General features: G+C 36.8%; 16 non-coding genes across 16 annotated transcripts; 8 read left to right on the top strand and 8 right to left on the bottom strand.

Moving 5' to 3' along the window:
* Positions 1-606: 606 nt before the first annotated feature.
* Positions 607-679, bottom strand: TRNAM-CAU (transfer RNA methionine (anticodon CAU)). Its single transcript has one exon. It is a non-coding gene; the product is annotated as a tRNA-Met (tRNA).
* A 114-nt stretch (positions 680-793) lies between these two features.
* TRNAE-UUC (transfer RNA glutamic acid (anticodon UUC)) lies at positions 794-865 on the top strand. The gene has a single exon. It is a non-coding gene; the product is annotated as a tRNA-Glu (tRNA).
* Positions 866-1,641: 776 nt separating this feature from the next.
* Positions 1,642-1,714, bottom strand: TRNAM-CAU (transfer RNA methionine (anticodon CAU)). Its single transcript has one exon. It is a non-coding gene; the product is annotated as a tRNA-Met (tRNA).
* Positions 1,715-1,828: 114 nt separating this feature from the next.
* TRNAE-UUC (transfer RNA glutamic acid (anticodon UUC)) lies at positions 1,829-1,900 on the top strand. The gene has a single exon. It is a non-coding gene; the product is annotated as a tRNA-Glu (tRNA).
* Positions 1,901-2,676: 776 nt separating this feature from the next.
* TRNAI-AAU (transfer RNA isoleucine (anticodon AAU)) lies at positions 2,677-2,749 on the bottom strand. Its single transcript has one exon. It is a non-coding gene; the product is annotated as a tRNA-Ile (tRNA).
* Positions 2,750-2,863: 114 nt separating this feature from the next.
* TRNAE-UUC (transfer RNA glutamic acid (anticodon UUC)) lies at positions 2,864-2,935 on the top strand. The gene has a single exon. It is a non-coding gene; the product is annotated as a tRNA-Glu (tRNA).
* Positions 2,936-3,712: 777 nt separating this feature from the next.
* TRNAM-CAU (transfer RNA methionine (anticodon CAU)) lies at positions 3,713-3,785 on the bottom strand. Its single transcript has one exon. It is a non-coding gene; the product is annotated as a tRNA-Met (tRNA).
* A 114-nt stretch (positions 3,786-3,899) lies between these two features.
* Positions 3,900-3,971, top strand: TRNAE-UUC (transfer RNA glutamic acid (anticodon UUC)). Its single transcript has one exon. It is a non-coding gene; the product is annotated as a tRNA-Glu (tRNA).
* A 776-nt stretch (positions 3,972-4,747) lies between these two features.
* On the bottom strand, positions 4,748-4,820 carry TRNAI-AAU (transfer RNA isoleucine (anticodon AAU)). Its single transcript has one exon. It is a non-coding gene; the product is annotated as a tRNA-Ile (tRNA).
* Positions 4,821-4,934: 114 nt separating this feature from the next.
* TRNAE-UUC (transfer RNA glutamic acid (anticodon UUC)) lies at positions 4,935-5,006 on the top strand. The gene has a single exon. It is a non-coding gene; the product is annotated as a tRNA-Glu (tRNA).
* A 777-nt stretch (positions 5,007-5,783) lies between these two features.
* Positions 5,784-5,856, bottom strand: TRNAM-CAU (transfer RNA methionine (anticodon CAU)). The gene has a single exon. It is a non-coding gene; the product is annotated as a tRNA-Met (tRNA).
* A 114-nt stretch (positions 5,857-5,970) lies between these two features.
* On the top strand, positions 5,971-6,042 carry TRNAE-UUC (transfer RNA glutamic acid (anticodon UUC)). The gene has a single exon. It is a non-coding gene; the product is annotated as a tRNA-Glu (tRNA).
* Positions 6,043-6,818: 776 nt separating this feature from the next.
* On the bottom strand, positions 6,819-6,891 carry TRNAM-CAU (transfer RNA methionine (anticodon CAU)). Its single transcript has one exon. It is a non-coding gene; the product is annotated as a tRNA-Met (tRNA).
* Positions 6,892-7,005: 114 nt separating this feature from the next.
* Positions 7,006-7,077, top strand: TRNAE-UUC (transfer RNA glutamic acid (anticodon UUC)). The gene has a single exon. It is a non-coding gene; the product is annotated as a tRNA-Glu (tRNA).
* A 776-nt stretch (positions 7,078-7,853) lies between these two features.
* Positions 7,854-7,926, bottom strand: TRNAM-CAU (transfer RNA methionine (anticodon CAU)). The gene has a single exon. It is a non-coding gene; the product is annotated as a tRNA-Met (tRNA).
* Positions 7,927-8,040: 114 nt separating this feature from the next.
* TRNAE-UUC (transfer RNA glutamic acid (anticodon UUC)) lies at positions 8,041-8,112 on the top strand. Its single transcript has one exon. It is a non-coding gene; the product is annotated as a tRNA-Glu (tRNA).

Below are 8,112 nucleotides of genomic sequence, written 5' to 3' on the forward strand. Positions count from 1 at the left end.
TCACAGGTAAAATTTCCAGGTATTATGAAACTGTGAAAAATGGGCTCTCTGAGGACAAAAATCACAAAGAATAGAACAATGCATTATGCTCCCCTTTTCCATCATTGAATTCAGCTGCATGAAAAATAAAATAAAAAAATGTTACAAATGTGTCAAGTGATCTGAAAACACCTTTTCCATTAGTTATGGTCTAAAATCCTTTGGCGTTAAAACAAATTTACAGATGTTAAGTCCTGTTATAAAGAGAAAATTCCTTCAATCCGGATAGGTGTTCTGGCAACTTTACAAGAAACAGAGTTTTAACTCTCAAGTTACAATGTACTGTTCTGAGGACAACAGTCATGACAAATAGAATGAAAAATGCTTTATGCTTTTTTCCCCTAAATGGGTACATCTTGGATGAGTTATTTGACACCTTTTCTTTTATTGCTGGTCTGAAATCTTTTATAGGTCAGGTGAATTATTAAAGCTTATCTGCAATTATAAACAGATGACACAACTTTTTCTGAAAGGTAACATTTTGATGCTATCAGTCTAGTTTGTTAGAAACAGGACTGCATCTCTCATATTGCAATGCCATGCTCCCAAAATAGACATCAATAAAAATGCCCTGTGTGAGGCTTGAACTCACGACCTTCAGATTATGAGACTGACGCGCTACCAACTGTGCTAACAAAGCAACTGTAGGCTTATTTTTGGATTAGAAAAGGTGAGGCATTTTGGATTAACAAATTTCCTATATCAGTAAAAATGTTTTCCTTGTATGAAAATTTGAAGGAGTTTTATTTCAGCTTCCCATATGGTCTAGCGGTAAGGATTCCTGGTTTTCACCCAGGCGGCCCGGGTTCGACTTCCGGTATGGGAATGGAATCTTATTGTTGTTTCTAAACAGATTCAAAAGCAGAGGAACAAAAACTAATAGTTGTAGCCAGATGTTTCCGTGTGTCTGATGTGGTTCCAATTGCAGATGTGATCCACTGCTACTAATTGTGACAAGGTTTTGAGCAACTGCTGTGCCATTATCATTGGCCTTATCACAGGTAAAATTTCCAGGTAATATGAAACTGTGAGAAATGGGCTCTCTGAGGACAAAAATCACAAAGAATAGAACAATGCATTATGCTCCCCTTTTCCATCATTGATTCCAGCTGCATGAAAAATAAAATAAAAAAATGTTACAAATGTGTCAAGTGATCTGAAAACACCTTTTCCATTAGTTATGGTCTAAAATCCTTTGGCGTTAAAACAAATTTACAGATGTTAAGTCCTGTTATAAAGAGAAAATTCCTTCAATCCGGATAGGTGTTCTGGCAACTTTACAAGAAACAGAGTTTTAACTCTCAAGTTACAATGCACTGTTCTGAGGACAACAGTCATGACAAATAGAATGAAAAATGCTTTATGCTTTTTTTCCCCTAAATGGGTACATCTTGGATGAGTTATTTGACATCTTTTCTTTTATTGCTGGTCTGAAATCTTTTATAGGTCAGGTGAATTATTAAAGCTTATCTGCAATTATAAACAGATGACACAACTCTTTCTGAAAGGTAACATTTTGATACAATCAGTCTAGTTTGTTAGAAACAGGACTGCATCTCTCATATTGCAATGCCATGCTCCCAAAATAGACATCAATAAAAATGCCCTGTGTGAGGCTTGAACTCACGACCTTCAGATTATGAGACTGACGCACTACCAACTGCGCTAACAAGGCAACTGTAGGTTTATTTTTGGATTAGAAAAGGTGAGGCATTTTGGATTAACAAATTTCCTATATCAGTAAAAATGTTTTCCTTGTATGAAAATTTGAAGGAGTTTTATTTCAGCTTCCCATATGGTCTAGCGGTAAGGATTCCTGGTTTTCACCCAGGCGGCCCGGGTTCGACTTCCGGTATGGGAATGGAATCTTATTGTTGTTTCTAAACAGATTCAAAAGCAGAGGAACAAAAACTAATAGTTGTAGCCAGATGTTTCCGTGTGTCTGATGTGGTTCCAATTGCAGACGTGATCCACTGCTACTAATTGTGACAAGGTTTTGAGCAACTGCTGTGCTATTATCATTGGTCTTATAACAGGTAAAATTTCCAGGTATTATGAAACTGTGAAAAATGGGCTCTCTGAGGACAAAAATCACAAAGAATAGAACAATGCATTATGCTCCCCTTTTCCATCATTGAATTCAGCTGCATGAAAAATAAAATAAAAAAATGTTACAAATGTGTCAAGTGATCTGAAAACACCTTTTCCATTAGTTATGGTCTAAAATCCTTTGGCGTTAAAACAAATTTACAGATGTTAAGTCCTGTTTTAAAGAGAAAATTCCTTCAATCTGGATAGGTGTTCTGGCTACTTTACAAGAAACAGAGTTTTAACTCTCAAGTTACAATGCACTGTTCTGAGGACAACAGTCATGACAAATAGAATGAAAAATGCTTTATGCTTTTTTTCCCTTAAATGGGTACATCTTGGATGAGTTATTTGACATCTTTTCTTTTATTGCTGGTCTGAAATCTTTTATAGGTCAGGTGAATTATTAAAGCTTATCTGCAATTATAAACAGATGACACAACTCTTTCTGAAAGGTAACATTTTGATGCAATCAGTCTAGTTTGTTAGAAACAGGACTGCATCTCTCATATTGCAATGCCATGCTCCCAAAATAGACATCAATAAAAATGCCCTGTGTGAGGCTTGAACTCACGACCTTCAGATTATTAGACTGACACGCTACCAACTGCGCTAACAAGGCAACTGTAGGCTTATTTTTGGATTAGAAAAGGTGAGGCATTTTGGATTAACAAATTTTCTATATCAGTAAAAATGTTTTCCTTGTATGAAACTTTGAAGGCGTTTTATTTCAACTTCCCATATGGTCTAGTGGTAAGGATTCCTGGTTTTCACCCAGGCGGCCCGGGTTCGACTCCCGGTATGGGAATGGAATCTTATTGTTGTTTCTAAACAGATTCAAAAGCAGAGGAACAAAAACTAATAGTTGTAGCCAGATGTATCCTTGTGTCTGATGTGGTTCCAATTGCAGACGTGATCCACTGCTACTAATTGTGACAAGGTTTTGGGCAACTGCTGTGCCATTATCATTGGCCTTATCACAGGTAAAATTTCCAGGTATTATGAAACTGTGAGAAATGGGCTCTCTGAGGACAAAAATCACAAAGAATAGAACAATGCATTATGCTCCCCTTTTCCATCATTGATTCCAGCTGCATGAAAAATAAAATAAAAAAATGTTACAAATGTGTCAAGTGATCTGAAAACACCTTTTCCATTAGTTATGGTCTAAAATCCTTTGGCGTTAAAACAAATTTACAGATGTTAAGTCCTGTTATAAAGAGAAAATTCCTTCAATCCGGATAGGTGTTCTGGCTACTTTACAAGAAACAGAGTTTTAACTCTCAAGTTACAATGCACTGTTCTGAGGACAACAGTCATGACAAATAGAATGAAAGATGCTTTATGCTTTTTTTCCCCTAAATGGGTACATCTTGGATGAGTTATTTGACATCTTTTCTTTTATTGCCTTTTCTAAAATCTTTTATAGGTCAGGTGAATTATTAAAGCTTATCTGCAATTATAAACAGATGACACAACTCTTTCTGAAAGGTAACATTTTGATGCAATCAGTCTAGTTTGTTAGAAACAGGACTGCATCTCTCATATTGCAATGCCATGCTCCCAAAATAGACATCAATAAAAATGCCCTGTGTGAGGCTTGAACTCACGACCTTCAGATTATGAGACTGACGCGCTACCAACTGCGCTAACAAGGCAACTGTAGCCTAAGATTTGGATTAGACAAGGTGAGGCATTTTGGTTTAACAAATTTCCGATATCAGTAAAAATGTTTTCCTTGTATGAAACTTTGAAGTAGATTTATTTCAGCTTCCCATATGGTCTAGCGGTAAGGATTCCTGGTTTTCACCCAGGTGGCCCGGGTTCAACTCCCGGTATGGGAATGGAATCTTATTGTTGTTTCTAAACAGATTTAAAAGCAGAGGAACTAAAACTAATAGTTGTAGCCAGATGTTTCCTTGTGTCTGATGTGGTTCCAATTGCAGACGTGATCCACTGCTACTAATTGTGACAAGGTTTTGAGCAACTGCTGTGCCATTATCATTGGCCTTATCACAGGTAAAATTTCCAGGTATTATGAAACTGTGAGAAATGGGCTCTCTGAGGACAAAAATCACAAAGAATAGAACAATGCATTATGCTCCCCTTTTCCATCATTGATTCCAGCTGCATGAAAAATAAAATAAAAAAATGTTACAAATGTGTCAAGTGATCTGAAAACACCTTTTCCATTAGTTATGGTCTAAAATCCTTTGGCGTTAAAACAAATTTACAGATGTTAAGTCCTGTTATAAAGAGAAAATTCCTTCAATCCGGATAGGTGTTCTGGCAACTTTACAAGAAACAGAGTTTTAACTCTCAAGTTACAATGCACTGTTCTGAGGACAACAGTCATGACAAATAGAATGAAAAATGCTTTATGCTTTTTTCCCCCTAAATGGGTACATCTTGGATGAGTTATTTGACATCTTTTCTTTTATTGCTGGTCTGAAATCTTTTATAGGTCAGGTGAATTATTAAAGCTTATCTGCAATTATAAACAGATGACACAACTCTTTCTGAAAGGTAACATTTTGATGCAATCAGTCTAGTTTGTTAGAAACAGGACTGCATCTCTCATATTGCAATGCCATGCTCCCAAAATAGACATCAATAAAAATGCCCTGTGTGAGGCTTGAACTCACGACCTTCAGATTATTAGACTGACACGCTACCAACTGCGCTAACAAGGCAACTGTAGGCTTATTTTTGGATTAGAAAAGGTGAGGCATTTTGGATTAACAAATTTTCTATATCAGTAAAAATGTTTTCCTTGTATGAAACTTTGAAGGCGTTTTATTTCAACTTCCCATATGGTCTAGTGGTAAGGATTCCTGGTTTTCACCCAGGCGGCCCGGGTTCGACTCCCGGTATGGGAATGGAATCTTATTGTTGTTTCTAAACAGATTCAAAAGCAGAGGAACAAAAACTAATAGTTGTAGCCAGATGTATCCTTGTGTCTGATGTGGTTCCAATTGCAGACGTGATCCACTGCTACTAATTGTGACAAGGTTTTGGGCAACTGCTGTGCCATTATCATTGGCCTTATCACAGGTAAAATTTCCAGGTATTATGAAACTGTGAGAAATGGGCTCTCTGAGGACAAAAATCACAAAGAATAGAACAATGCATTATGCTCCCCTTTTCCATCATTGATTCCAGCTGCATGAAAAATAAAATAAAAAAATGTTACAAATGTGTCAAGTGATCTGAAAACACCTTTTCCATTAGTTATGGTCTAAAATCCTTTGGCGTTAAAACAAATTTACAGATGTTAAGTCCTGTTATAAAGAGAAAATTCCTTCAATCCGGATAGGTGTTCTGGCTACTTTACAAGAAACAGAGTTTTAACTCTCAAGTTACAATGCACTGTTCTGAGGACAACAGTCATGACAAATAGAATGAAAGATGCTTTATGCTTTTTTTCCCCTAAATGGGTACATCTTGGATGAGTTATTTGACATCTTTTCTTTTATTGCCTTTTCTAAAATCTTTTATAGGTCAGGTGAATTATTAAAGCTTATCTGCAATTATAAACAGATGACACAACTCTTTCTGAAAGGTAACATTTTGATGCAATCAGTCTAGTTTGTTAGAAACAGGACTGCATCTCTCATATTGCAATGCCATGCTCCCAAAATAGACATCAATAAAAATGCCCTGTGTGAGGCTTGAACTCACGACCTTCAGATTATGAGACTGACGCGCTACCAACTGCGCTAACAAGGCAACTGTAGCCTAAGATTTGGATTAGACAAGGTGAGGCATTTTGGTTTAACAAATTTCCGATATCAGTAAAAATGTTTTCCTTGTATGAAACTTTGAAGTAGATTTATTTCAGCTTCCCATATGGTCTAGCGGTAAGGATTCCTGGTTTTCACCCAGGTGGCCCGGGTTCAACTCCCGGTATGGGAATGGAATCTTATTGTTGTTTCTAAACAGATTTAAAAGCAGAGGAACTAAAACTAATAGTTGTAGCCAGATGTTTCCTTGTGTCTGATGTGGTTCCAATTGCAGACGTGATCCACTGCTACTAATTGTGACAAGGTTTTGAGCAACTGCTGTGCCATTATCATTGGCCTTATCACAGGTAAAATTTCCAGGTATTATGAAACTGTGAGAAATGGGCTCTCTGAGGACAAAAATCACAAAGAATAGAACAATGCATTATGCTCCCCTTTTCCATCATTGATTCCAGCTGCATGAAAAATAAAATAAAAAAATGTTACAAATGTGTCAAGTGATCTGAAAACACCTTTTCCATTAGTTATGGTCTAAAATCCTTTGGCGTTAAAACAAATTTACAGATGTTAAGTCCTGTTATAAAGAGAAAATTCCTTCAATCCGGATAGGTGTTCTGGCAACTTTACAAGAAACAGAGTTTTAACTCTCAAGTTACAATGCACTGTTCTGAGGACAACAGTCATGACAAATAGAATGAAAAATGCTTTATGCTTTTTTCCCCCTAAATGGGTACATCTTGGATGAGTTATTTGACATCTTTTCTTTTATTGCTGGTCTGAAATCTTTTATAGGTCAGGTGAATTATTAAAGCTTATCTGCAATTATAAACAGATGACACAACTCTTTCTGAAAGGTAACATTTTGATGCAATCAGTCTAGTTTGTTAGAAACAGGACTGCATCTCTCATATTGCAATGCCATGCTCCCAAAATAGACATCAATAAAAATGCCCTGTGTGAGGCTTGAACTCACGACCTTCAGATTATGAGACTGACGCGCTACCAACTGCGCTAACAAGGCAACTGTAGCCTAAGATTTGGATTAGAAAAGGTGAGGCATTTTGGTTTAACAAATTTCCGATATCAGTAAAAATGTTTTCCTTGTATGAAACTTTGAAGTAGATTTATTTCAGCTTCCCATATGGTCTAGCGGTAAGGATTCCTGGTTTTCACCCAGGCGGCCCGGGTTCGACTCCCGGTATGGGAATGGAATCTTATTGTTGTTTCTAAACAGATTCAAAAGCAGAGGAACAAAAACTAATAGTTGTAGCCAGATGTTTCCTTGTGTCTGATGTGGTTCCAATTGCAGACGTGATCCACTGCTACTAATTGTGACAAGGCTTTGAGCAACTGCTGTGCCATTATCATTGGCCTTATCACAGGTAAAATTTCCAGGTATTATGAAACTGTGAGAAATGGGCTTTCTGAGGACAAAAATCACAAAGAATAGAACAATGCATTATGCTCCCCTTTTCCATCATTGATTCCAGCTGCATGAAAAATAAAATAAAAAAATGTTACAAATGTGTCAAGTGATCTGAAAACATCTTTTCCATTAGTTATGGTCTAAAATCCTTTGGCGTTAAAACAAATTTACAGATGTTAAGTCCTGTTATAAAGAGAAAATTCCTTCAATCCGGATAGGTGTTCTGGCAACTTTACAAGAAACAGAGTTTTAACTCTCAAGTTACAATGCACTGTTCTGAGGACAACAGTCATGCCAAATAGAATGAAAAATGCTTTATGCTTTTTTTCCCCTAAATGGGTACATCTTGGATGAGTTATTTGACATCTTTTCTTTTATTGCTGGTCTGAAATCTTTTATAGGTCAGGTGAATTATTAAAGCTTATCTGCAATTATAAACAGATGACACAACTCTTTCTGAAAGGTAACATTTTGATGCAATCAGTCTAGTTTGTTAGAAACAGGACTGCATCTCTCATATTGCAATGCCATGCTCCCAAAATAGACATCAATAAAAATGCCCTGTGTGAGGCTTGAACTCACGACCTTCAGATTATGAGACTGACGCACTACCAACTGCGCTAACAAGGCAACTGTTGGTTAATTTTTGGATTAGAAAAGGTGAGGCATTTTGGATTAACAAATTTCCTATATCAGTAAAAATGTTTTCCTTGTATGAAACTTTGAAGGAGTTTTATTTCAGCTTCCCATATGGTCTAGCGGTAAGGATTCCTGGTTTTCACCCAGGCGGCCCGGGTTCGACTTCCGGTATGGGAA

This window comes from Pseudophryne corroboree, chromosome 6, assembly GCF_028390025.1.
Source record: "Pseudophryne corroboree isolate aPseCor3 chromosome 6, aPseCor3.hap2, whole genome shotgun sequence".
NCBI lineage: Eukaryota > Metazoa > Chordata > Amphibia > Anura > Myobatrachidae > Pseudophryne > Pseudophryne corroboree.